Consider the following 27854-nt stretch of genomic DNA (forward strand, 5'->3'; position numbering starts at 1 on the left):
ACGTGCAATACGATCCTGTCTGAGAGGACAAAACCAACACCGCCCACACATACCCAGGGGGTTCCAAACGACCGGAAGTATACACATCAAACTATAGTTTGAAGTTACTGGATTATAGGTGATTTTAATTGTCTTTATTTTATCATTCTGTTGTGTTTTCAGGAGATGTGTTTTTTTTCTAACAAGAATAACTGATAAATGTTATTTTTAAAAGGAAAGTATCCCAGCCACCAGAGGGAAGAGAGTCAGTGGCCGGATCCTGGCGCGACCTTGCTCCTTTGTGACCCATGGCAGTCACCCTGGAGGTAAGGTGTGCGAAGGCTGAGTAATATTCTAGGATGAGGATGTGATTACGCAGTTTATATCCCCACTCACAGCTCTCTCTTCCTATTTGAGAAAGTCTCCCAGGAGTAGTAGGTGGATCTTTGGCCATTTGATTTTGGGAGAAGGTGAAAGGTTCTACATGTCTAAATGTAACGCTGCAATTCCCTTTGGGTGAAAGAATTGTTAGGTGTCCGAGACGAGGAACATTCTACTCAACTCGGAGGCACAGACATGTCTGCTTGTGAGCTGTGACTACAGACACCCCCCTGAGAAGCATCCTGCCCGGAGGCACAGGCCTGGCTAGAGGGGCCCCGTGGGGAAGAGCATGAAGGGAGGGAGACTAGCAAGGTAAAGACAAAAAGATACATTTTGGAGGGGTCATTATTTCCTTCTTCAAGGCTAAGCCTGGAATGTTCACTCACACATTCCAGTGGCCAGAGGAAGTAAGGAAATGCCATCTCCCTGGGTGCCCAGGAAGTAGAAATGGTGTGATAGAGCATCGTCTCTGCCACAGGGACCCTTCAAGGCTCAGCTGCACCTCGCCCTCCTCCACAGCCTTCACGGTCCTTCCATCGCCCTCCAGAGCCCTCTAGCATTTCCTATACATATTGTGCATCTTGTGACCTTGTAAAGGATGCATTCTGCCTCCCGACTGGACAGAAGCTCTTTGTTTTTCACCTCTTTCTTCTCCAGTGCCTAGTATGGGGCTCCAGAGGGAGTTGGATGCAGCCATAAATGGCCAGGAGGTGACTTAGATGCTCAGAAGTGTCACCTGTGCTGTCTTTGTACATTACTAAGAACAATTATGCAGATGAAATACCAAAGTTAACAACCAATTGCTTGTTACTCAAGTTACTGAACTGGATACAGAGGAGAAAGAGAATCCAAAACTGAGGCCAGCTGCCTTATTGATTTGGTCAGGAGGGAGAAAGTTCTCTCCACCAGCACACCCTGGAAGTCTAGCTCCCTGCCTTCAGGAACTTCATCCCACAAAGTGATAGGTCAACACCTATGACTTTTTGAAGTTGAAGAACGATTTATTTACTGATCAGACAATTTTTTTAATGTATATTTCCTGCTAAGAATGCAATTAAGGCAGCTAATCTTTGTAGAAATTGCTGATTCCTTTTCTGAAGACAAGATATGTAAAGATGAGTTCAGAACATTTTGTCATACCAGCAATCAGGGAATAACCAAATATTGCTAGAGTCATGCCAAAATGACCTTGGGGCCAACCAGAAGAGGCTCCCAATGGATCTATACATTCACAATGGCACTCAAATAAAAGAAACAAACATATAGGCCATGTTGGAAGATGTTAAAGAACCACCTTATTTTGTTTTTTGTTTTTTTAAGTTTATTTGTTGAGACAGAGGGTGGGGAGGGGCAGAGAGAGAGAGAGAGAGAGAGAGAGAGGGAGAATCCCAAGCAGGCTCCACGTTAACACTAACGTGGGGCTCAATCCCACAAAATGTGAGATCATGACCTGAGCTGAAACCCAAGAGCAGACGCTTAACTGACTGAGCCACCAGGTGCCCTGAGAACCATCTTATGTTGAAAACTGACCAAAAAAAATTTAAGTGTTTGTTTTGCCATGCCTAAAAGAATTGTGCGTTAGGGTAACCACATAGTTGATAGAATAATTTTTCCTATGGGAGCATTCCAGCTAGTAATGACTCTTGGTAATGATTATCAATAGCTTGTGACATCTCAAAAAAGAGAAATAACTTGACACTATATGCCTCCTGATGGAAATACACAGTTCACTGAAGTAATTTTGCCCAAAACTTGATTCTGATTCTGATAGTGCTTCTAGATGTAACTACCAATTTTCGGAAAATATGGTGAAGTATTAAGTGACACTATAAGCAGCAAAATCCACACTACAGGTAGTTTGGGGGGGCAACAGCTCCTCCAACAAATAGAATTTAAAGAACAGAGCAAGTGGTAGGGAAAGAAGGGACTTACACACTGAAAGATACTTGAGAAACCTCAACTGCAGTGTAGGAACCTATAAAAATGCATGTTTGAAGCAATTAGCAAAAGATGAACACTGAAGGCTAATTAGATAACGTAAAAGGAGATGTCAGCTATTTTAGACACGACAGTGACACTGTGGGTGAAATAAAATGATATGTAGATAAAATAAAATCATTTGCTTCAAAATAATCTGAGGTTCTTGGTTAGTGGTAAGTGAAATGAGATTGGCTTTGAACTAATCACTGAAGTTGGACGATGGGCATCTAGGCACTTCAGTGTGTATTTTGATTTTTTTAATAAAATATTTTTAATATAAAAAGACAGCTAGATTCTTAGTGATTTCTTTTTTTTTTTAATTTTTTAACGTTTATTCATTTTTTGAGAGAGAGAGAGAGAGAGTGAATGAGAGACAGAGCACGAGCAGGGGAGGGGCAGAGAGAGAGGGAGGCACAGAATCCGAAGCAGGCTCCAGGCTATGAGCTGTCGGCACAGAGTCCAACACGGGGCCCGAACCCATGAACCATGAGATCATGACCCGAGCCGAAGTCAGATGCTTAACCGACGGAGCCACCCAGGCTCCCCCCGTTTTTTCATTTTGCTACCTGTTGTCTCTGGGGGAAAAAGTGCCTCATTGAAAGAGATTGTTTTATTCCCCCTCATTGTGCTCTACCCTGTGTGAATATGGTGGGTCAACACTGGTCACAACACTGTAGGAGCACCTGGGTGGCTCAGTCGGTTAAGTGTCTCACTCTTGATTTCAGCTCAGGTCATGATCTCACTGTCATGAGATAGAGCTCTGCATCAGGCTCTGATGGGGCGTGGAGCCTGCTTGGGATTCTCTCTCTCCCTCTCCCTCTGCCTCTCCCCCACCTCAAAAACCAAACCAAAACAAAACAGAACACTATAGAGTGTGCTACCTAGAAGGAATTTAACCTAATGCCATGAATTGGTCAGGATTTGACTTGCCTTTTTCTATTGTCACAAGATTTGGCAGAGATCCTGGACCTTAAGAGAATTTAATGTTTAAGGGCACATTCTTGATTCAGCCAATGCTAAGAAAAGCTGTTTGGCCAATTACTAGCGGGTCCCGTCTTTTGCACAACCATTTACTGGATTCCGTTCAATCCAAGGGGCGTGGCAGCGATGAATGTCTCTGAACTGTGTGTAAGAGGGAGGATCTCCCTTTCTGTTTCGGTTCTCTGCGACTAACAGCAGTCTTGTCATTCATTTGTGTCTCAGTCCGGTGCAAATCCCATGGGGACAGGCAGGAACTTGGTGGAGCAAGCTGGTAGGAGAATCACAAGAAACAAGTGCTCTTTGCCTAAAGGGCAGCTTCCCTGGAAGTTGACATGGTACTGTATCTACTCAGGTGTTCCTTACCACCCCTTGGAAGACAACGGAGAAGAAACCTGCTGGATATTTCTGGTCATCTCAGCCTAGAGTCCTAACTGCCTGTGACTGGAGATTGTGAATATTTTTATTGCACTCTGAGTTGCTCATTCATCCATTCAACAGATATTTACTGAACACTAACTATGTGTCAGGGGGCTCCTTTAGGCCAGTTCAGGTACATCGGTGAATGAAATATACCAAGATTCCTGCCCTCATGGGTCTTAATAGGAGTGCAGATAATAAACTATAAACGTCATCAATAAGTAAATTATAAAGTGTTTTAGAAGATGATAAATGCTCTAGAAAAAGAAAAAAGCAGAGTAAGTGATTGAGGAGCTAGGGTGGGGCTTTAGTTTTAAATAGGAAGTTATAGAGGGCCTCACTGAGAAAGGAACATTTAAGCAGACTTGAGGTAGAAGAGGAGGTTGGAATTGAGCTAGTTGGAGAGACAGTGTTCCAGGCACAGAGAAGAGAAGAGAAGAGAAGAGAAGAGAAGAGAAGAGAAGAGAAGAGAAGAGAAGAGAAGAGAAGAGAAGAGAGAAGAGAAGAAAAGAGAAGAGAAAAGAGAAGAGGAGAAGGGGAGGGGAGGGGAGGGGAAGGGAGGGGAGGGGAGGGAAGAGCTAATTCCAATATTCTGCAGCAGGAGCCCACTAAACGTTCAAAAACAAAGTCAAAATAGCGTGGGGAGCAGGGCAAACAAGGGCTTGAGTAGTAGGAGATGAGACTAGGAGTAGGAGATGTCTGATCTCGTAGAACCTTCCAGGTCATTGCACGGACTTGGCTTTTCCTCTGAACGAGACAGGAACCACTGGGGAGATGGAGCAAAAGAGTGACAAGATCTGAGAGCTTCTGCAGGATTGTTCTGGCTGCTGTGTTGATTCTAGACCATTGGGATGTGAAGATAAGACTAAGAAGCAGATGTTGCAATGGTCCCAGTGGCTGGAGAGAGTAGTAGCAATGGAACTGGCGAGAGGGGATCAGATTCTGGCTAGAATTGAAGTGACTTGCCCAAGATCACATGGCTAGTTGGCAGAGCCGGGTGAGAACCCATTTTCCCCAAATTACAGTCTCATGCTTACTCACTACCCCTCCCCTAGATCCTCTTGGTCTTATTGCTGTGTAGGGATGCAGGTTTCTGCATGTGATTGTTAGTTGTCTTGGAACTATCGATGCATATTCGTGTGTATCTAGCTGCCTATTCGCAGCACTATTCCCTCAGAAATGTTTTGGGTCAAGAAGGTAGTATATCAGATGTCTGCTCGTTGCCAGCTACTGACATTGTGTCAGGTTTCTAGATAATTGTTACAAAATTTCTGGGGCAAATTCTGCCTTTCAAAGGAATGCCTCGGAATGCGATACCACTATGCTAACTGGAAGCCCCATGTGGATTCCATGTGGAGAGATTCTGCCCTTCTCTCCCCGGGGAGAATTCTCATAGCAGGCACTCTGCTGTATCTTGACTTTTAGATTGTAACAGGCAGATCTGGATTCAGATTTCTGACCTAAGGGATGATGCCAAGGGACCTGAAGACATTCAAAGTTTTAACTAAATAGGACGTAGTAGCTTCGGCCTTGCCACACCTTCCTAAATGGGCCTTCCAGCAGGACCACTAGCATGTAAGTGACAGAAAGGCATGTTTGATTCACTGCTCTGTCTCCGGCTCCTAGAACCATCCTTGACACATTAGAAGGGACTGGTGAATATTTATTGCATATATATAGGTAAACTATAGACTTACTCTTTGGAAATGTTTATCTCCCAGTACTTCAGATTTCTTTTTCCTGTTCTTTTTTATTTTCTTGACCTTTCTTCCTCCCCTTCTCCTCTTCCTCCTCCTCCTCCTTCTTTCTGACTTTTATACCTATACTTGAGAATGCCTCCCTCCCCCCGACCCCTGCCCTTTTATCATTTGCCTGCTATCATTCTAGTCATTCATTCAAAAATTGGCCCGTCTGAATGACAACTGAAATCACAAGCCACAACCATGTGATTCCTGGAAGCTTCCCAGTCCCAACACAACAACGTCTTGAAGCATTTAAGAGGAGAAACCAGAACCCAAACGATTCCAGCTGTGCCCTTCATTTTCATTTCCAGCTCCATAGAAATTTGGTATTGACTGGAACATAGGGTAATGTGCATTAGTGATGCCAATGGTTTTTGTCAACACATGAGAATGAAAAGTCTTATCAGACACCGTAGGCAGATGGGCCTGTGAAATTTGTGTAATTCAGCCAACACAGGCCGACTGACCCTGTTTCCCTTTGCAGCAATCCTTTTGCCTCTCACCAAGTTGTGTTTCTATGTCCCGTGTCCCGTGGAGTGAAAACTCCAGACAGTGTTTTCTAACTCAAGTTGAGTGATCAAGGGATGCCGGGGTGGCTCAGTTGCCTAGGTGACCAACTCTTGATTTCGATTCAGGTCATGATCTCACGGTTTCGTGAGTTCAAGCCCCGCATCGCGCTCTGCGTGCTGACCTTGCACAAGTGCTTGGGATTCTGTCTCTCCCTCTTTCTCTACCCCTCCCCCACTCAAGTTCTGTCTCTCTCAAAATAAAGAAGTAATTTTTTTTAAATGTTTATTTTTGACAGAGATAGAGAGACAGAGCATGAGTGAGGGAGAGGGGCAGAGAGTGAGGGAGACACAGAATCCGGAGAGGGGCAGAGAGAGAGGGAGACACAGAATATGAAGCAGGCTCCAGGCTCTGAGCTGTCAGCTCAGAGCCCTATGCGGGGCTTGAACTCACAGACCACAAGATCATGACCTGAGCCGAAGTCGGCCGCTCAACTGACTGAGCCACCCAGGCGTCCCAAGAAGTAATTTTTAAAATCAAGTGATCCGGGGACGCCTGGGTGGCTCAGTCAGTTGGGCGTCCAATTTCGGCTCAGGTCATGATCTAACAGTTCATAGGTTTGAGCCCCACGTCGGGCTCTGTGCTGACAGCTCAGAGCCTGGAGCCTGTTTCGGATTCTGTGTCTCCCTCTCTCTCTGCCCCTCCCTTGTTTACGCTCTGTCTCTATCTCAAGGATAAATAAACATTAAAAAAAATTGTTTTAAGTAAAAAAAAAATCAAGTGATCCACATTGAAGTGTACATACATTTGCTAAAAATACCAGGGTTGACTTAGTAGGTTGTCAAAATCCAGGATAACATTCAAATCTCTGACCTCTCCTGGACTAAATGTTCAAACACTTGAGTGAATTGCTTCATTAGTCGTCCTCACACTGAAACAACTTCTCTCTCCAGCTTCTCCATTTCTATCAGTTGTATTGCACTCTTGTGGGCTCCCAAGCTCCAAACTGGGAAGAAGGGAAGTGGTGTCTCCTCCATATTGTAACTCAGGAATACCAGAACGTTGTTTTCTCTTTTCCTCGTCCTCTCCATTCAGATTCTTCCTGGTTCGCTGATGCCTGAAATTTCACAATTTACTGTTTTGGCTTAAATCCAGGAGGAGGAAAAAGATGTAAATTTCTTCTTTTCTAGCGCTGACTGTGTGTCAGATACAATCTTATTTATTCTCCATATCAATCATATGCTTTAGACCCTTTTATAAATGAGGGAAGTTAAGTGATTTTTTTCAGGGTCACAAAGCAGGTAAATAGAAGAGATTATAATTGAACCCAAGTTGGGTTGACTCTAGAATCTGATTTATCTACTACTCCAGGGTAATATTTCTGTGAGCCTAGCACTGTATTAAATATTTGTCTTATTAGATATATATATTCTGAAAGTAAACAATTTTATCAGTGTAGTTCCTGATGAAGGTGTCCCACCCATACCTCCTTACAGTTTATGATGGTAGTGCACGCTGTGGGATTTCTGATGCCTGAGGTCTTTCTTTGGCTACAGAGCCTGTCTCCTCAGAAATGTTAGTATAGCAGACTAAAAGTACATAATCAACCCCTCACCCCAACCCCACCAATCCTCAGTCGGTGACTGATGGAAATGGTGTACTAAGATCAAAGTTCCCTTGCCCCTAAGGTGGGCTAACCCTCCACTGAGTCCCAGAACTTTCCACTGGCCTTAAGCTCCAGTTGTCCACAAAGAGATGTGCTTCGTAATACACCTTTTATTGGCTGCCATTCTTTTCGTTTCTCAGTTCCCAAGTTACCCACAGATGTTCCTGGGATCCTTTCCAAAATAAACAACTCACACTTGAATACTTTTCTCAGGATTCTCAGGGTCTGCTTCTTTGGAATCCAAACTAAGGCAATCAGTAACTGTCCTTTTTTTTTTTTTTTTTTTTTTTTTTTTTTTTTTTTTGAGTTTATTTATTTATTTTTGAGAGAGAGAGAGTGAGGGGGCATGCACATGGGGCAGAGAAAGAGGGAGATGGAGAATCTCAAGCAGGCTCTGCACTGTGAGCACACAGCCCAACATGTGGCTTGAACTTTCAAATCATGAGATCATGACCTGAGGCAAAATCAAGAGTTGGACACATAACTGAGTCACCCAGGGCACCCCACAACTGTCCTACATATAGCTTTTCATGAGAAGAAGAATCAGCAGACTTTAAGATCATCAAACATTAGAAGGAAAAGAAGAACCTGTCAGCTCTCATTTGTTCCCAAAATAGTCTTTACTAAGTCAGCTGTTTATTCGTTATCTCATCAGCTCCAGCCAGGGAGATGAAGGCATGTATTTGTCTACGAACAAATATCATTCCAGGTCTAGGGAACAGGGATAAAGCAGGGCACTAAGTGCACTAAAATGCCCTACCCTTCTGGTGGTTATATTCTAGTGCCTGCAAGGAGATTTTGAAAAAGAGCCAAATAGATCTCCTGGAATTAAATAATACATTTCTGATATAAAACATTGATTTGATACACTTAACAGCGGAAGAAAGAATCAGTGAATTTAAAGACAGATGGATAGAAATCATTCGAGCTGAAGCAAATAGAATAAAAAGACTTAAAAAACATAAACAGAGCCTCAATGATCATGGGATAATATCTAACATGGGGTCCTAGAAGAAGAGGAGAGAGAGAAAATATGGCAGAACAGTTATGTGAAAAACAATAATGGCCCAAAACTTCCAAATTTGATTAAAAAGTATTTCAACCTATAGACCCGAGAAGCTCAGCATATCCCAAGCAGGATAAATTCAAAGAAAACTATCATTGGGTAAATCATCAACAAACTGCTAAAAACCAAAAGATAAGCAGCCAAAGAAAAAAAGCACTTCACATCTAGAAGAACAATGATCAGAAACAGTGGAGGGAGAAGACAATGGAAAAACATCTTTATAGTGTTTAAGGGAGAAAAAGATTGCCAACTTAGAATTTCATGTCCAGTAAAAATATCCTAATCATCCAAAATGAAGCTGAGTGAATTATCTGGATAATTTACTCTGTGAAAACAACGGATTTGGTTGACTTAAGCTCCAAAGTGCATCATATGTGCAGTAGAGCATGATTCTGGAACCAATATGCCTGAGTCCAACTTTTTTTTTTAATTTTTAAAAAATGTTTATTTACTGTAGAGAGAGAGAGAGAGAGAGGTATAGAGTGCAAGCAGGGGAGGAGCAGAGAGAGAGGGAGACACAGAATCCAAAGCAGGCTCCAGGCTCTGAGCTGTCAGCACAGAGCCCGACGCAGGGCTTGAACTCAGGGACTGTGAGTTCATGACCTGAGCCAAAGTCGGACGCTTTACCAACTGAGCCACCCGGGTACCCCGTCCAACTTCTTATTGCAACATTCACTAGCTTTCTTCACAACATTCAAACCACCTCCGAGGGTCATTGTAAAGATTAGATGAGTGGACCCATGCAAAATGCTTAGCACGGTGTCTGCAAAATGGTAATCGCTCAACAAACCGCATGTATTGATTTCAACAGCAACTGTCTAAATGGACTGAATGAACCAGGCAGAACAGGACCTTGAAGGAGTTACCCAGGGCTGCCAAAACTAAGTACCACAAACTAGGTGGCTTTGAACAACAGAAGTCTCACAGCTCTGGAGACTAGAACTCAGCAATTCAGGGGCTGGCAGAGCCATTCTCTTTCTGAAAGCTCTAGGGGAGGATCCTTCCTTGCCCCTTCCAGCTCCTGGCGTCTGTTGGCACTTCTCGGTGCTCCTTGGCTCGTGGCATTATTGCAGTCTCAGCCTTTGTTGTCACATGGCCCTCTTCCCTCGTGTGTGTATTCCAAGTTCTCTGTTTTTCTGAGGATAGCAGTCGTTGGATTAGGGCCCACCCAAATCCAATGGGACCTCATGTTAGCTTGATTACATCTGCAAATACACTCTTTCAAAATAAAGTCATAGTTACAGATTCTGGGTGGACAAGAATATTGGGGAGACACTATTCAACCCAGGATAGACCTCAACTGTCCACATCTCTTGACAACTTTATGTAGATAGGCAAGTTTCTATTTTTCTTCATCCCCTTCGGACAAAATATTTTCAAACTCCCTTGCTTACTTTTCCACATTTTAAGATCAGATGTACTGATTGCAATTGTGCCTTTTTTTTTTTTTTTTTTTTTTTTTGGTAGATTTAGGCCATCAAATGTGTGTCACAGGGTCTGTGATGAGGTTTGAAGTCTGCTGTGCTCTCTGGTAGTTGGGTTGGCACTAGAGGGTTTATCTCTTTTCTTTCCCTTTATTTGTTATTACCTGTCACTTCTTGCTGTTGTTAGCGTTTGTGTGTGGGTAAATAAAGCCTCTGTCGTTTCTAATTTCTGTGAGTTAGAAAGCCAGAACTCCCAAGTTTGCTGTAACTGTAGAATTTAGCCTTAAGCAGTCTCAATAACAGGCTGAGGGGCTTCCCTTGAACAGGATAGATTATATTGAATGCAAGTGTTGTTTGCAGCACTCCCAAAAATAAGCCAGGAATCTAAAGGTTTACTAACTTGGAACTTGTTGAGAAAGCTTGAAATCAATGAGACAATATTACAGCCCATTTAGACAGGAATATAAACAGTTGTAGGTATTGATATTGCTCGCCTATTCCTTGTAATTAGGGTCAGCTGATAACATTTTGTCCTCACAGCTAAGGGCAGAGACCCTGTCCCAGCCATCCAGGGCACCTGCCCTCTTTGCATTGCCCTTGTGCCTGGCTCTTCTTTTCTGTGTTGAGTTGCCCCCCCCCCCTTTTTTAATGCTTGTATCAGTAACCATGGCTCAGTGCACTTGTTCAAAGCAGTCTTGAAGCAGACAAGTTTCATTAATGGATTTCTTTAGAAAACTTTGCTTCCCTCCAAAATACTCTACAAAATGCGGGCTGCCTGCTTTGTGGTTTAGTAGGAATGGCTGCACGGTTCTCTGTCTGTTGGTCTGACTGATTGTCCCTCTGTCTCTACCCCAAGCATTGTTTTCCAATGCCTATGATCTCTACTCCATCACAAGCCCTTGTCTGCTTTCCTGGTTCCCCCTTATGCATTTGTTGTATAGTTGGGTTGTAGATGAGTGGGGTGTTACTGTATTTATTCAGTCTGATAATGTGTAGAGGCTCAAGTGATGATGGAATGCACAGTTCTTGTATCACTGGGCCTTGGATTCCCAAGTCCATTAACCTCTGGCCCCTTTCTGCGAGGATTCAACAAAGAAGTCAGAAGTTTAACTCCCGGGTAGGAGAAAATTGACTGCGTAAATGCAGATTCTTCTAAGCATTAAAACGAAGGCTCAAATACTGACCCCATTGTGTCTTGCAGTAATCTCTTCTGAGAAGAGAATCAGCAGACTGTTTTCATTGAGCGTATTTTTAGACACTCTGCATTAAATCCAATTTTGCAGGTATAGGCCTGGCTCTGGGTAAAACATGGCCACGTTTGACTTTGCTGCCTTTGCAGCTCCTGTCTGATTCCTCTGCCTGTCTGATGGCCCTTTCTCTGCCCCAGGTCCCCCACTGGAACTCGCTCCTGTAGGCAACACCCAGTGCTCCAGACCTTCTCATTTCTAAAAGCATAGGCCTGTCCTATGTTCTGTTTCCTCAGGGTTGAGCTACATAACTAATGCAATGCGGAATCCTGGAATATTCAAGCTAGAGGAACTCTAGAGGTAAATTAGATGGATTAATTTTTTTTTAATGTTTTTATTTATTTTTGAGACAGAGAGAGACAGAGCATGAGCGGGGAAGGGGCAGAGAGAGAGGGAGACACAGAATCTGAAGCAGGCTCCAGGCTCTGAGCAGTCAGCACAGAGCCCGACGCAGGGCTCGAACACACAGACTGTGAGATCGTGACCTGAGCTGAAGTCGGACGCTTAACCGACTGAGCCACCCAGGCGCCCCAGATGGATTAATTTTAGTTAAGAGCTGGACAAAGGATATATGTATATGTGTATATACATATTTATATGGGGGTGGGTAGGTGCATATGCATATATATATATATACATATATACACACACAGATACTATAGAAGTATAGCGTAGTACTAGGGTGCTATGAGGGGAGTCCTCCCAATGATTCCACGTCAAAGAATTACTCTCTCAAAAGACCTGCCCAGGAAATGATACACAGCTGAAATGATCTTATCTCTTTGGTTCATTGAGCCACCCAAGACATAGCATTATACCAAACAGGAGATATTAGTGAGCCATTATCTTCCTGGAGAATTTTTGCCATGAGAGTTCATTCTTCACTTATGAGGGCGCAAGTGTCCTTGAAAGCTTGGAATTCAGTAATGTTTTTAAGTTAGAATTTTTATTTTGAGCTAATGAGCTGATCACGTGCAGGGCGAGAAATGTATTCGGTACTTTTAATTTAGGTAACGATTTCACAATGCCTTACATACTGTAGGCGTACTCAATGTGTAATGACTGACGGATACGTTGATGAAACAACTATAATTTGTGCCTTACAAGAGGTCTCTTGAGGGAAATATGTTCGGAAGTTACTGGGCCCAGGGATAGAAAGTAAGTCTCCCGGATCATTCAGTGGCTTTGCGTTTTGTTTCTTACACGTTTCCTATTCTTAGGGTAGTTTGATTTCATTTCCGCACATGCACTTAGTCTCACTGTGGTTTGCTATTGTTGGTGGACATGAGGAAATCTAACCCGTGAAATGCTAGTATTCTCTTCACTGAGTTGGTCAGGGGGGAGAAGGAACTGAGGGGCGCAGGGGCCGGGTCGAGCCAAGAGCTGGATAGCAGCACCTTCCTGAAGGCCACGGGCATCTCTGGTTGTGCAGCTCCGAGGAACAGCCTGGCTCACAGATCTGTCTCCCATGGCGCAAAAGGAACATCACTCCCTTTCGACCCAACTCACCCACAGTGGATTCTATTTATCATTCTCTTCTCTGCCTCTAGAATCCTGCCAGGCAAGAATGCTGCCTCAGGGCCACCAGGGTGCAAGGTACGACAGCCTGCTCTCAGGGAACCATAAATATTGGGAATTTGAAGTGCATTGCAAACTTAAGAAAGAAAGAAAGAAAGAAAGAAAGAAAGAAAGAAAGAAAGAAAGAAAGAAACAACACCTTAGGAAACTAAAGTTTGGGAACAAGTTAGCTAAACCCTGGATTCCTTGAAATGCATTTGATAAACATTGCCTTAAAGTTGACCTTTTTGCAAGAGTTTCTGGAAAGTGATGGTTTGTGGGTTTTTTTTTTTTTCTTTTAATGTGATAAGAATTCACTCTGCCAGCTGAGCATGTACTTTGGGGTGAGAGCAGGTTCCTTTCTCTGTGGGAGACAGAAGCGTTCGAGTGAGGCCCTCTGGGGGAGTTCTTGATGCTGGCTACAGCTTTGATGAAGGCTTAAGCTGAAAGATACATCAAGTTTGAAATACATATTTTACAAGTGGAGGGCGTGGGGCACTGTCCTGGATTCCATCAGGCATGCACAGAGCATCCTGTCACGCAAGGCAGAGGGCGGGTTGGGCTTACTGCTCAAGTCCCTGAGGAGACAAGGTCCCCTCACTCACCCTCAGGAGCAAAGTCACACAACTTCTTCTGAGATCTGTCTAAACTAGGAAAATGAAATTATCTAATTCTGAGGAAGGCAAAAAGCAATGTTGCACAAAGAAAGAACAAAATAAAGCAATCATTTGGCTAAATGGTTTGGCGAAGTTTTAATGCTTCCTCCTCCATAGTCCTAAATGGGAAACTCCCGGAGCCGTGGTTTACTGTGCGTAGACCAGAGTTCTCGAGGCCATGAGCACGATGGACTGTCAGGGTCAAAGGCAGGGCCTTGTATCCTAAACCGCCACATCCTTTTGGGGAGCTATCACAACTGGAGAGGGAACGGTGGTAGGAGTCAGGGCTGGGGCTGGGATCTGGGACGTGGGGAGAGAACAATGTCGGCAGATAGGAAATCAGACCCTTCAGACTTGTGCAGTCGGACTGTTTTCAAATCATTTCCCTCCTTCCACCCCAAGACCACTGTCACTGGTGGTGGGGCTAACCCAAATTTCAGCGTGAGGGTTAACCCCCTGTGTTATTTATCCTTCCTCTTGACGTCTCACAGAGGGAAAATCTGGTGATGGCCTACATCGAGGGGAGAGCTAAAAGGAAAGAAGGACAGAAAGCATCATCAAAGGCCCCGAGGTGTGGAAGGCAGACACTCAGCTCTGACCGCCCTCGTACCTGGGGCATGGCTGGCTCAGACCCTTTTACCACCAACTGGAGCACCAGCTCCTTCTCCATCCTGTGCCTCTGACCCCTGCCAGCTTCACCACCCCCAATCCTGTCACCTGAAGCATAGTTCTGATCCCTGGTCTCCAAATCCAGAGTGGCAAATTCTAGGAATCCGAAGGAGATGTGAGAATTTGATAGAATAGCTCCAGGGATCAGTTTGGATCAGAGTCTGGTAGTAAAGAACAGTTTTGTTTTTTTTTTTAACCTTATATTAGGCAAAATGGTTCTATTTCATATTGCCTTTTGATTAGCGTTGCCAGATGTAGAAATAAAAACACAGACGCACTGACATATGCTACAACGTGAATGGACCTTGAAATCAGGCTAAGTGAAGAAGCCAGTCACAGAAGACCACATATTGCATGAGTCCATATAGGTCAAATGTCCAGAATGGTCAAATCTGCAAAGACAGAAAGTAAATTAGTGGTCGTCTAGGGCTGCAGAATAAGGGGACCCTGGGGATGGGGAGTGACTGATAATGGCTACAGGGTTTCTTTTTAGGGTGATAAAATGTTTTAAAATTAGGTTGTAATAATGGCTGCACAGCTCTGTGGTATACTAAAATCTATTGCCTTGTATAAATAAAATGGTGACATTTCATGGTACATGAATATCTTAATAAAGCTGTTTTAAAAAGTATAAAATAAGTTAAATTTGAATTTCAGATAAACTATGAAAATAAATCTAGCATAAGTATATGCTATGCAGTATTTGGGACATATTTATACTAAAAACATTTTCATTATTTATTTGAAATTCACATTTAACTGGATATCCTGTATCTTAGTTGGCAACCCTACTTAGGATTTGATTAGATGTCTCAGAAAGCACCAATCAACAGCAAAAGTAAGAAGAAATAGTTCATGAGATGTCATTTAAATGAGATTTATGGGGACCCCTACATACTTTGGGGCATCAGAATGCTTAACAATTAACCAAGGCCAAGAACTTCTCGATTTAATAATACTTATTTTTAAAAAGTCTAAATGTAGCTGCCATTGTGGAGAAATCCAGGAAGAAAAGAAATAGCCTTGAAATTCTACATTAAAAAATTTCTAAAAATTATAGAAAATGTTTAGAAGTGAGAGGAGCTGGATATCTTATAAGAGCCTTCTGATCTTTACATTTAATGAATCTTGCCATCAAATTAGAAACATTTTGGGGGAAGTTCATCAGTGTGGATCTTAAAAATTTTTGACTTGTTCAAGTAGATGAAAAATTATTATAACATATTTACTATACAGTGTTCTTACACGGTAAGATTTGCTATAAAGTAAATATTGTCATGCTTATGGAAGAAAATGAAGGCAGCACCTCTGAAAGTGTTACATGTATATATATCATACACACATGTATATGTATATACATGTTATATATGTGTATATCATACACATGCACGTGCACACACATGTGTATGTACATATATATATACGTGTGATACATGTATCTATATCATACACACACACACTCACGCTGGTACATACACATTCTTTGGATGTTTTGTATTTGTTTTAACGGGATGTCTCGAGTTGCAAATTCTGATAAGCAGAACTGTTTAAGTTGGCACTCGCATAATGGTCATCTCTACAGAATGACTACATCCCTGCTTTGATCCTGGAAAATCTAGCATAAAATTGCTACAGCGGTATAAATCAGTGCTGGATTGGGGCACCTGGGTGGCCGAGCCAGTTAAGCATCCGACTTCAGCTCAGGTCGTGATCTCGCGGTCCGTGGGTTCATGCCCCATGACGGGCTCTGTGCTGACAGCTTGGAGACCGGAGCCTGCTTTGGATACTGTGTCTGCCTCTCTCTCTGCCCCTCCCCGGCTCATGCTCTACCTCTCTGTCTCTCAAAAGTAAAAAAACTTAAAAAATCAGTGCTGGATTATGTAGCAATTATTAGCAAGTTGTGCTTGCAATACTCATATTCAGGCTCTTAGGCCAGTGGTAACAGCAGCCAGTATTATTTTTCTTATCTTACAACTGAGAAAACATAAAACTGCAATACATTTTTCTGAATTTAATAATTTTATAAATTGAAATTCCAATATGTTGGGGTCACATGGCATGGCATATAACCAAACCTCAGATTTTTGATTACATATTTTGAATAAGTAATAGGTGTTGAGTTAATTCCTTATACTGTGAAAGCCCAACTTTCCCAGTGATATTGGTGAGATGAAGGATACCATTTTCTAAATAAAAATTAAAATTACACATTAAAAGATACTAAAATTAAATTAAATTGGCAAGTTCTACATAAGTTCAGTGGAAGAGACCAGTCTTGCCCCTTGAATAATTTCAAAGAGCCTAAGTGATGGATGTTAACGTGATCTCAACAGTGGGCGATGATTTTCAGAACACTTTTCCTCTTCCTACTTACACCTGGAGTTTTAAAAAATCACTCATTTAGGTCACATATTGAGCATTAGATCCCTAAGAGGCCATTACATAATTGTTCTCTTTTGAAAAAATTCCTTTTAAGGGCTGAGGTGTTTATATAAGAAAGAGTTTTCAAAAAGAGAGAGTGTGTATTTTTTTTTTTTTTTAAATAAGAAGCAAAGAGTACAAAGAACATTTGGGGATTGAATCTGTTTAAAAGAAGAAAAATTCAGGCAGCTAATGTTGTTCCTTAGATTCATGAGGGTGCTTTCTACTGAAACTTTCCAGGACTGGGGTGTTTCTGGGGACCGGAGCAGGGAGAATGCTGAGCACCCCGGAGCTGGCACTGTATCCGGGCGTCTCCCTTTTCCACCTTATCTAGTGCTGCCTCATGTGGGCTGTTGGATTCTGGCCCCAGCCATGTTAATTAAAGCCACAATACAAATGAAGTCGTTGCAACTTCCCTAACATGCCAAGATAGGACATTTGGGGTCATAACTGAAAAGTCACAGAACTGGTGGACTCAATCGTCCCCTCAACTGGGGAGAGAGCTCACTAGATTCAACCAAAGGGACGGATACCACAGGAGAAGGAACAGCTGGAAAGAGAGGAAGGTTTTTGTGCTTGCATGGCTAAATGATTTAATTAGAATCTCTCATTAAAATTAACCACATCGCCCAGACTTTATTTAGCAGGCAAGAATATTTGCAGATCGCAGTGGTACACAAGGCTGGGGAAGAAAATGACCCATGATGTTCCCACCTGGGATTAGTGTAAAAAACAGAGAAGAACTCCACAAGGGCTGAATCTCTTAGACGTGAATAACAAAGTAACCCATTCCTTTTCATTCATTCCTAAAGACGGAATATATTTGAAGTCGGTACTACCATTTTCCATTTTCTTTTCACCCAGTAGCAGACACTTTCTGTGCTATCTCTTTAGAGTCTTAGTGTCATATCTGTGGGTCCAGGTAATCAAGTTACCAGGTTTCAGTCAGCCAAATAAGGAAAGTGTTAGAGCCACTACCTGCCACTTGGCTAACACATTGAATCAAGAACACATTGAATCTGTGTTTCAATTTATATTATGTTAACATACATTATTGTATATTTCCATAAACAAGTTCAAAAACCCAATTCAACATTGTATTCCTTCCACTATGATCCAACATGTTTACTGGGTTCACAAGCATGCCCTCAAAGTTTCTATTGATATAAAGTGGTAAAATCTTGCAGTTCTTCTGGTGTGTATGGCATGGGTCATATGTTGTACCTGTTGGGGCCTGCTGGAATTTGAATCTGGTCTAGAATGAATAAGTTCACCCTGAGGAAGGTCACCAGTCTCTTGTGTATGGCCTCAGAAGAGACCGCGTCAGGATCTTCAAGCACAAGGATGAAAACTTCCTCAGACATAGGAGAAAGAATTTCTTCTACTGGCAAAGAAGACTCGGCAGAACTTGGGGACTCAAGGTCCCTAGCTGTGTTGATTTCCTATATCTCCCCTTCCCAGTTTTTAGGCTCCTCCTCCTTTCTAATTATTGCCTTAACTTTAGCAAAAGAGATCCTGTAAAGTTGGAAATTCAACTGGATTGGACTTTAGGTTTGGTTTTCAGAAACCTTGGCCCCATAGCTACAGGAAAAAGGTTTGACTTTGGGGAAAAAAGCATAGATTTCTTGTCCCTTAGTCAGACCTTGAGTTAGGAATTTAAAGCCCTGAGCGTGTCATTCCCCCCCCCCTCCGCCCCGTTCTCCAGAATGCAACTAAACAACCCCATTATATATACGAAGTTTTTAATGGAACAAACTACTTCATCACCCAAAGCTTTGTTTGCTAGAGACATTTGATTGCCAGTAACCATTAAAGTAACTTTTGCTGTGCATCTCACAGACCACCATTACCAATTATTACTAATGATCCTGGTCATTAGTGCCTTTCAGTTGAATAAGGTCAGAGAACCAATTTCAGATAGTCTAGAACTGGTTCAGAGAACATCCTCTAACAACAGTTGCCAAGTCCAGGCTCAGTCAGAAAAGCCAGATCGCTGTAAGTGATGCAGAATAATGGGATTATTTTAGGAATCAGAGCTTACACAGTTGTGGGAGCTGCTTGGGGACTCTGTGCAAGGCTGTCGCCCCTCCGTCTGGTGATGGTCCCGATGTCTTTATAGGTTACCTAGACCGGCTCGTGGGGAAGGAAAGCTAGATGTGAAGCGGGGTCAGCAAGAGCAGATCGTGACCCATGAGAAGAAACCAGAACCCGTCTATCAGTCACTGCCTGTAACCCTGATAACACAGGGAACCTGTAGGAGGAGCTGGTGGTCTTCACCATGGAGCTGTGCGCATGCCTGGCCCAGGACTCAGAGAAGCCGAAGAAAGAGATGTGGTGGGAAGGAGAGGAGCACCAGCCTGAGGGAGCCAGCAGATCCGTGACCACGCGTGCCAGCCAGCACACTGCCGGGGCCCTGCACTGACCTTCAGAGAATAAAAATATGGCAGAGGCTTCACTTTCTGACTTCCAAGTAATCGTGCAAATTTCTCTTGTGACCAGCCCTAAGCCAAGAATATGCAGGGAAGAGAATGCTGGAAATGTAGTTTCAGTTTAGCTAAGTTGATACAGGACAGTCACCGTAGCAGCAAACAATCAATATTTCCCATTGTTATGCAGTTTATAGACTAAGAAATAAATACACGCATATACCTATATCTATATCTATACCTATATCTGTATCTATATACACATCCCTATGGGTGTGTTTGTGCGTGTGTATTCCTTATTACAACCTTCTGATAAAAGTGCTTGTATTATCTCTATTTTACAGATGAGGAAACTAAGGCAGAAATAGCTTAAGTATTTTGCCCTACAGCTCCAAGCATTTGTCCTATAGCTCATAGGTACCAGGGCAGTTCGCAGTCAAAACCCATGGCAGTAATTGTTCCTCTGTTCTGTTTATTCTGCGTGAAGCCTTCCCCAGGCACTCAAACTGCACAGTGCTTTCAGGTGATATCACAGATTGTGGCCGTTTATTGCATTCATATTGTTTTGTCCTGTAATTTATTGTTGCATTTATTGATAATCCTCTCCAGCTGGACATAAATCTGAGCGATAATATGACTTTTATTTTTGCGAGCTGGCTCAGCTGCTAATAGCGTGCATTTAGCGGGCACTGTTACTCTTTGTTGCGCTTGCTTAATGCCGTTGATGGTCGGAACAAGGCGTGTGTACCTGTGGCCTGAGCGACACTGAATCCGAAAGAAATCTTTCCTCAATTGCTTTTGTCAGTTCTTTGAAATGTGCCGAAGAAAAGAGAAAACAGTCAGGGCTCCATCAAGGGTCCCCCTGTGTGCTGGTCTTGTGATAATCACATAATCCAGACAAGTCGGGGCAAGAGAAGAGCCGGGGAAGAATGAGGGGTCAGCGCAGAAGCTGGTCAGGCGGTGCTCCGTGCTTCCATCTTCCACGAAGAAGGATCATTCCACAGGATTATTAAATGAATTCCTGTAGTTCACTCAGCCGATGGAAGGTCTCAGAGACTTGAACCTTCAGGACCGGGCCCTGCAGTTTTGTATGTCCCCGGATGAAAAGGACCTTTGTTGACTCTCGCTTAGATTGATTTAACATTCGGCCCACAGAAAACGGAAGGTGGTGTATGACATTGAGGGGAAAGGGGCCCCCACCCAGCTCCCATCACTTTGGGCATCAGCTGTTATTGGCCTCCCATGAAAACGCTGGAAGGGAACTTGTTTTGTGGTCAGGTTTCCTTTTTAACATCATTACAGTTATATCTGCAGTATTTCCTCAAATATGTGAGGGGAAGGGAGCGGTGACTTCCTAAAGGAAAGTATTTATATTTTTAGACTGAAACATGCTTTTATAAAGCTTTTCTCAAAAAAAAGTACATTAAAAAAAGAGAGCTCTGAATAACAAGAAAATACCTCTGAAACCATAGTTAAGGCAGTGTGGCCTGTAAAACATAGTTTAATGTAACAGGGAAAAGATGAGCAATTTTGGTTTATTTCAAAGGACGAGCAGAAAGAAAGTGCTTCTGGGTTGTGGGATATCTGCCTTGACCCCACTGTATTTTGCGTTCTCTTGCTTTAGGCTCACAGGCCAGCAGAGTCAGGAGAGCCATTCTGTTTGGGGTGATAGGGTCCAGCTCGCGCTGTGAATGATGGAGGGGTGTGAGTGGGGAAGTGGGGGAAGCCTGGGAGAGACGCTGTCTTGTGAGGACACAACCCACGCTGTGTTAGAAACTCCCGTGGATTATTGCTCAGGAGGGTCCTAGAGGGCATCCAGTCCAGTGTTTTGTATGTTGTTAACCACGTCTGCCGGGGGGAGGAGGGGCGCCCAGGAGTCCACATGCTTAGTGTGCAGCCCAGAGGAGCTAGTCCAGCACCCGCTGGTGCGGTGGCCTCATTTCAAAAATGAGCAGGCTGTGGTCTAGAGAGGTAATGGGACTCAGAACAGCAGCCAGTTTAAGACAGAACCCACTTGAGACATGTGGCTTAAAGAGGGACACTGTGTCGTGCAAGCATGGGTATAGACGGGCAGACAGAGCCTCCACGATATGCTTTATGGGGCTCTGGGAAGACAGCCTCCCTGGCCCTCCAATCGTCTCTTACTTGCTCGTGCTGAAATCCTTTAAAGAAGACACAAAATCTTGGGGCGCCTGGGTGGCTCAGTCGGTTAAGCCTCCGACTCTTGATTTCAGCTCAGGTCATGGTCTCATGGTTCTTGAGTTTGAGCCCCGCATCAGTCTCTGTGTTGACAGCATGGAGCCTGCTTGGGTTTCTCTGTCTCCCTGTCTGCCTCTCTCTCTCTCAAAAATAAATAAATAAGCATTTTTTAAAGACCCAAAATCTTTATGTCACAGTTAGAGTAACATATGAATACTCTTTTAAAAAGTAACCAGAGAGTGTGCCCTGAATAGAGGGAAAGTCACAGGTCACAGGTGGAAGACGGTTGGAAGGTAGGAATTTTGTTTCCTAAAATTTTTGTTGTGAAAGTTTCAAACATTCATAAAAATTAAAAGAATAGTATAGTGATCACCCAGATACCTATCATTTATATTAAAAAATTTTAAACATATCCCCCCATATTTGTATATGTGTATCACCTATCCATGCATATACATCTGTGTGTGTGTGTGTGTGTGTCTGTGTGTGTGTGTGTGCATGTGCTCCAGGATGAGCATTTGTCTAAGAATATGGAGTGCAAGATAGAGGAAAATACCAAGATCCACCGCATAGACATTTAGAATTTACTCAGGGTCATGGAGCCAGAGGAAGGAACTAGACCCAAGATTTCTGGGATCTCAGACTCTGCTCTTTCCTCTGTGCAAAACATCCTATTATTAATCATGATGATTCATACCCAGCACTTTGATCACGTGTTAGAGCCTTCAAGTTGCTTTCGCATAATGCATATTATGTTCACTGCCACTCGACCTAGTGTTAGGGAAAGAGGAGAATGTCAGGGGAAGGAGGATGACACAAGGTGTGGGATGTCCTGAAAGCCCAGGTCTTTCCAAGGAGTTAAAGCTCAAAAGATGAGGCGCTGTGTTTTCTCTTGTTGGTTCTTTTGAAGTTTCAAGCAGGAAAAGTTGGAAAAACTAACGGGGAGCTGTCAATACGTAAGGAAGAGGCCGCGCATTTCGCGGGGAGACAAATGGGGTGGTGACGCTGGGATCTTGGGGACACACACCTGCTTACACTGTGTGTCGGCACCTGTCTCCCCTCTAGCCTTCTCACCTGAGACTGCTTCTTTCTGGGATTCCCTTCTTCCCATCTTTTCAGTTGGGTTGGGTGCCCCTCCACCCCACCCCCAGCCTCTGCCCGCCACCCCCACCCAGTGCTTAGTCCTATGCTTGCATTTTCACTCTGGGCTGTGATTTCCTGTTTATTTATTTGTTTCCCCCGCTGACCCACAGGCATCACAATGGCTGAAATTGTGTCCTCATCGCTTTTATCGAGCTCCATCCCTGCCACCGGCAGACGCACAATAACATTTGTTGAACAAATGACCAGAGACCATAAACGTGTGAATGTTTGAACTTAAACTTGGTGTAGAGGGTTTAACTGCACGTGGAATAACGTGGAGCGGGGTTTGTTTTCATTTCATTTTATGCTTTGTTTTTCGAGAGTGAGAGGCCAGTGAAAGAGTTCAACAAGTGTCTGAGGAAGAGAGGAAACAGAGTTCAATGCAGTCAGGACAGAGGCTTAAGCAGGTTGGCAGGTAGCCCACGGGAATATTTGAGGCGCTAATGACTCATTCCTGGGGACAGAAAAAAGTGAAACGAAGAGTTTATTGAGTCCTGTGCTGTAGTCAGCAGGGTTGGAGGGTGCAAACCGCAGGTGGAGGAAAACACCAGGGGCAAGAGAGGGACATGGGTGTGGCCGCAGCACTGCCCCCCGGAGCAGCCGCTGCATTGCTGGGTTTTCACAAAGGGCAAAGGTGACTAGTTCAAAATAAGCTCAAACGCACCCTCAGCAGGTCTTTTCTAGTCTCCAAAGGAAGAGGCTTAAGTTTCCAGAAAAAATTTTAAATGTATATTTTCATTTAAAATACGCATAACATAGGGGTGCCTGGGTGGCTCAGTTGGTTAAGCATCTGACTTCAGCTCAGGTCATGATCTCATGGCTCGTGAGTTCAATCCCTGCGTTGGGCTCTGTGCTGACAGCTCAGAGCCTGGAGCCTACTTTGGATTCTTCTCCCTCTCCTTCTGCCCCTCTGCCGCTCGCACTCTGTCTCTTTCTCAAAGATAAATCAACGTGAAAAATTTTAACATATACATAATATAAAATGTGTCATTTTAACTATTTGAAAAATGTTTTAAAAATTGTGGTAAAATAGGGGCGCCTGGGTGGCTCAGTCAGCTGAGTGTCCGACTTTGGCTCAGGTCATCATCTCGTGGTTTGTGGGTTCAAGCCCCGCATCGGGCTCTGTGCTGACAGCTCGGAGCCTGGAGCCTGCTTCGGGTTCTGTGTCTCCCTCTCTCTCTGCCCCTCCCCTGCTCATGCTCTGTCTCTCTCTCCTTCAAAAATAAATAAACATTAAAAAATTTTTTTTAATTGTGGCAAAAGACATAACATAAATTTACCATGTTAATCATTGGAAAGCATATAATTCAGCGGCATTAAGTGCTTTCACATTGTCGTGCAGCCAACAGTGCCATTTACCTCCAGAACTTGTGTCATCTTCCCAAACTCCATACCCAGAACAATAACTTCCCACTCACCCCTCTCCCCAGCCCCTGGCAACCACCATTCTACTAAATTTACCATAACTATAATTACTATCACTGCCATATCTGTGAATTCGACTCCTCTGGGTGCACGTATGAGTAGAATCATACAGTATTTGTCCTGTTGTGATTGCCTTATTTCACTTAACCAATAATGTCTTCAAGCCTCTTCTATGTTGTAGCATGTGTCAGAATTTCCTTCCTTTTTAAGGCCAAATAATGGAATAATATTCCATTGTATGTATGGACCACATTCTGTTTATCCACTTATCTGTCGATGGATACTTGGGTTGCTTTTTGGCTTTGGTGAATAAGGCTTCTGTGAACACGGGTGCACAAATGTCTCTTCGAGAACCCGCTTTCGGTTCTTTTGGATATATATACCCAGGAGTGAAATTGATGGATTATATGGTAATTCTATTTTTGATTTATTGAGGAACCACCATGCTTTTATAGTGGTTGCACCATTTTACATCCCACTAGCAGAGTACAAGGGTTCCAATTTTTTTTCACATCCTCACCAACCCTTCTGTTTTGTTGTTGTTTATGTTTGTTTTGTTTTTGATAATAGCCATCCGAATGGGTATGAAGTCGTATCTCACTGTGGTTTCGATTCGTATTGCCCTGATGATTAATGATGCTGAGCATCTTTTCATGTGCCTGTTGGCCATATGGATGTCTTCTTTGGAGAAATGTCTATTCAAGTCTACTCGTTTATAAATCAGGTTTTTTTTTTATTGTTATTGTTTAATTGTAGGAGTTCTTTGTGTTCTGGATATTAAATTTCCAGGAGGTTTAACCAATGTCCTCTTAGTATTGGCCACGGGTTGTTCCTGATCAGACATATTCATTTCCCCCTTTTGCCTATTGACAAGTCTAGATTCATCAGAGTGACACATTAGGTCCTCCATGCACACTCTGGTTACACCAGCTCCCCATAGATTCACCCCACCACCTGGACCTCCTTTTCCCAGCACATCCAGTCTGCAATGTTCAACTCACTTTTCAAGATCCATCTCAAAGGCAAGTCTTCCCAATTTCCATTTAAAATTAATAATTTCTTTTTTAATTTCTAGGGTACTTGGTCTTGAAACTCTTTGGTCAAACATCCCCTTAAAAAGATTTTGGAAGAACTGTTTAGCCCTTATAATATGATCAAGTTGAGGGGTGCCTGGGTGGCTCAGTTGGTTAAGCACCCAGCTCTTGATTTTGGCTCAGGTCATAATCTCATAGTCGTGCGATGGAGCCCCACATTGGGCTCTGAGCTATCAGTGCGGACAGCTCAGAGCCAGCTTGGGATTCTCTCTCTTCCCCTCTCTCTGCCCCTCCCCTGCTTGCACTCACTCTCTTTCAAAATAAATAAGCTGAAAAAAAAGATAAAGCTGATGATACTCCCAAGTTTTTTCATTGTAAGTTTAAATAGATTTAAGCAAGATTTAATTTCCAGAGTATTATAAAACTGATAGTTTAAAATACAATTATTGTGTTTCTCTTTTAAACGTATCCGGCAGTGGCACAGTATTCCCTCTGAAGGCTCTTGCTGTGCGACCGGGTCCTGGAGCATCCCGTGTGTGTGCAAACCGTTTGCCCCTTTCGACATGGAGATTTCATCTCCACCCTTACCCATTAAAAAACATACAAGAAGAGCTTTATTCCTAGTAAGAATGGAATGAAAGTGATAGAAGGCAGCGAGAGTGTAGACGCTGGTCCGTTCCAGAAGGATGAGCCCCACATCTGCTTCTCCCATCACGGTTAGCAAAACCAGACAGGTTGTGTGTCAGAGGGCAGAGAGAGTGTGTGTTCCCTGCCCTCTTCGTGCCCCAGGAAGCCACCGGATCCTGGAGAAGAGGTGACCATGGGATGAGTTAGACATCCTGCACCTCCACATGTCACAGAAACATCTGGATGATTCTCGGGGCCCCGCAAGGAGCCCAGGATTCAGGGAGAGAACCCTAAAACTCAAAGGAGCAAGTGTATTGAAAGGGAACTATCTCTGTGATCACGTGTATAGACCAAATACTAAGGGCCAGGCAACGCATGTCTAAGCAGATGCCGGTGTGGACAGATGACAGCAAGGGACTGGTTCACTCTTCTCCACTTCTGGACACCTTGGCATGACATATGACCCCCACTCCCCCCCACCCCAAAATGTAGAGACAACCTCGGGTAAAGAATGAGATTTTGTTTCTACCACTCTGATGTAATGGTGATGGTGTAATGGTGGCCTGAAAGATAAAATACTATGAGTTGAAGAAAAACAGAGCTGTATTTCTTACAGATCTGGGGGTGCAAGAAAAAATATACTGAGATATAGACTAGCTACAAATGTATAGAACATATTATTCTTGCTTCTCTCATTAGACATATGCTCTGAGAATGGAGGTTGTATCTGCTTTACATTAAGTGTTTGCACACTTGTGCTTGTGGAACGTGTGTGTGTGTGTGTGTGTGTGTGTGTGTGTGTGATGGTGAGGGTGGCTGTGATGCATGAAGAAGAACCATCCTGATTCCAGACAACTCAACCAATATTTCCACCATTCAATTTGATTGATTTATGCCTTTTTTAAATCTTATTTTGGAATCACAAAGTCTCTCATGAGTGTTGGGAAGTAAGCATTTTCACTGAGGAAGAAAATGAACATTAGAGAGCAAACGAGTAAGAAAAAGCAGAAATTGGAGAAGGTAGAAAAGTACTAACGAGAATGAAGGAAATTGTGAGAATTTCTACCCGTTGGGGAACCAGAAGAAAGCAAGAGGTCGGGTCAAGTTCACTGGGCCATCAGACAGCAGTCCAGGGGGCCCTCCAACTAGGCACAGGATGGCAGTCCAAGGTTCTCAGATTTAAATCCATTTCATAAATGGGCTTTCAAATCCAATTAAACGGGGCCAGAATTATAATAGCTTCAAGTTAAGCTGTTAGCTGAAATCTGAGGCCTGGGAGTTGACTCATTCCTATGCTTTTGATCAGAGCACGAATAGATGGTTAGACACAGCAAAAGCAATAGTAAAGCAATTTTATATCTTTAGAATGTTGCCGTTTACAACACGCCAACCTGTGCTGTTCATTCTCTCGGGTGAGGAGTTTTGGAAGGGCGCTGTGCAAAATTCATGTCCCGGACTTGAAATAAGGGCTTAGATGAATAAGGTGCCTTGTGTTGGAAAGGTGCGTGGGTAATGTAAGCACCATGAGAACACACATCATGGGCTTGATCTTAAAAGGTCACTGGGGAAAAGAGGCTGGTTAAGAGTTTCCTTCACTGGGAGAGGCGAGGTACTTGAAAAGATACATATTCGAATGGGAAGCATGTTACAAAAAAGAGGAACCCTCGTGTGCATGTGCATTTAGTCACCGAAGCAACACCTACTCATTTTAAAATATATAAACAGTTACACACAGCAGGGTAAAATAAAATGTTAAACCGTTTATCAATTCCTCCTAATTGCACTCACCAATGGTAGCTCCTTTTTTATCGCTTGGATTGTGGCAGGAAACAGATGGCACTCTCAAAACCGGTCACTGAAGACAGTCTTATGAGGGGAATATTAACAAAGGAGCGGGGAGGGTTAAGGGACTCTAACAAGGGGAGTGGGGCGTCCTGGGGCTAGCTGCCGCAGGGACTCTGTTACTCTCTCCAAGGCCTGAGGAGCAACATAAGGGATCGGATGCTGGCCCAGCCAGACCGGCCATCGTCGACAAGGGCCCTGGAGAAGCACTCGGGTAGAGGACCACACTGTGCTGCTGTCACCCCAGCTGTCTGACCAGGAAGAGCGGGGGCGAAAAATACCCCATTGTCTCCCTCCCATGTCTTCACCAATTTCTGTTCTAGGCCAGGCACCCGGAAGTAAGAGGAAAGAGAGCCTGGCGGTGGAGTATATGGCGGTCCATGTCTCTTGGCGGAGAGCAGGAGAGAGGGAGGTGGAGAAGGAGTCTGGAGGGGAAATGGAGAAAACCAGCGGGTAGCTTGCCCA

At 43.5% G+C, this 27854-nt stretch overlaps 1 long non-coding RNA gene across 1 annotated transcript; it reads left to right on the top strand.

Moving 5' to 3' along the window:
* LOC109251035 (uncharacterized) lies at window positions 1–27854 on the top strand. Its single transcript, XR_002073322.2, has 3 exons — window positions 1–118; window positions 215–305; window positions 27713–27854. It is a non-coding gene; the product is annotated as an uncharacterized LOC109251035 (long non-coding RNA).

This window comes from Panthera pardus, unplaced genomic scaffold (assembly GCF_024362965.1).
Source record: "Panthera pardus isolate Hobbes unplaced genomic scaffold, ASM2436296v1 HiC_scaffold_13, whole genome shotgun sequence".
Classification (NCBI taxonomy): domain Eukaryota; kingdom Metazoa; phylum Chordata; class Mammalia; order Carnivora; family Felidae; genus Panthera; species Panthera pardus.